Source organism: Callithrix jacchus, chromosome 14 (assembly GCF_049354715.1).
Source record: "Callithrix jacchus isolate 240 chromosome 14, calJac240_pri, whole genome shotgun sequence".
In the NCBI taxonomy this organism is placed as follows: domain Eukaryota; kingdom Metazoa; phylum Chordata; class Mammalia; order Primates; family Cebidae; genus Callithrix; species Callithrix jacchus.
This window is the reverse complement of record NC_133515.1, coordinates 31,124,143-31,125,534: the sequence shown is the minus strand read 5'-3', so window position 1 is coordinate 31,125,534 and position 1,392 is coordinate 31,124,143. Positions and strand designations below refer to the sequence as shown.

The window sequence follows — 1,392 nt, the reverse complement described above, 5'->3', positions numbered from 1 at the left end:
TGTATCATAATCATTAATCATCTGTCTTAATTATTAAATATATACAATTCTCTAATAGGCCTAAATTTTATTTCTATTTCCCTTCACTGTTTAAAGGAAAATGTGTTGCATATTTTTAAATGAATAAATGTTATTAGTATCATAATTAGAGCATACTCCTATAAATATAAAAATTCAACAGAGCTTTTTTAAATTTTTGGAAATCTTTGCTATTGTGGTCATTTAACACCAACTTTGAGATTCGGCTTATGCAAATTTATGGTTCAATTCTATCATGACTAAAGATATTATAAGGGACTAATAGAGCACTCATTAACTCATTTATTTATTTATATTTAAATATGAAACATTTTGTAAATATGCATGTCATCCTTGCCCAGGGGCCATGCTTACCTTTTCTGTATCATTCCCAATTTATTATGTGTTGCCAAACTGAACCTTCGCTTATTAATTTTTGTAGTAAAATTAAAATTTGTATTTAGTATATACAAAGTTAGTTATACAGGAAATTAACATAAATGAATATTTTACTTAATGTAGTATTTTAATTAGATCAATATGAAATTGTTACTTTAATAATTTTTATTTTTATTTGAGAAGTAAAAATTCTCAAATATTGTTAACATCATATAATCAAACCTAAATATATATGCAAATTGAAGACACTTTGGAAAGGTAATGTTTGATTAGTATTTACTGAATACCACTTACCTGCTAGTAGGGAGTTAAAGTGAAGGAAAAGCAGAATATTATGGAAACTACTCTAAAGCAGTCTAGAATTAGAGGAGGAATAAGATTTTTGAACACATTTTAAAATATGCTGTAAGTGATAACATACAGGTATGTCTACAAAAAATGAGGTAGTGGGGTATATAGTCTCACTCAGTATTCTGGAAAGACTTTCTATTAAAAAAAGAACTAGAAAAATTCGTTTGTGTATATTGAACAATAATGTGTTACATTTGTTGTAATTCTTTTGAACAATTTAACAATTTTAGGTTAGGGTGATTAAAAACAACAAGAAGAAAATCAGCTATGTTTAATCGCTGTAACTTTCTTTTAATTTCCATTCCTTTAATATATAATACACAAAGGTACTTATGAAATGATGCAATAATATTTAGAGTATGATTCTGATATCAATGATGTAAAAGAATGGAAACACATACATGTATAAACACATAAACATCACATGTACCTACATCTGGCTGCTCTTTATATATTAGTAGATCTAATTTTTCTCCTTAAATAAAATATTGTTATAAGAAATAGAGGAATACATTTATAAACATATATTTAACATTCGGTCTGATCTAGACTTCCTACTAATTTGCTTGTGTGATTTGGGAAAACTATTTGCCTTATCTAAACATCACCTTTTTCACTAAGAAC

The 1,392-nt window shown here is 26.4% G+C and overlaps 1 non-coding gene across 1 annotated transcript; it reads right to left on the bottom strand.

The window, feature by feature from the left end:
- Positions 1-335: 335 nt before the first annotated feature.
- On the bottom strand, positions 336-438 carry LOC118147537 (U6 spliceosomal RNA). The gene has a single exon (XR_004733990.1). It is a non-coding gene; the product is annotated as a U6 spliceosomal RNA (small nuclear RNA).
- Positions 439-1,392: the final 954 nt, after the last annotated feature.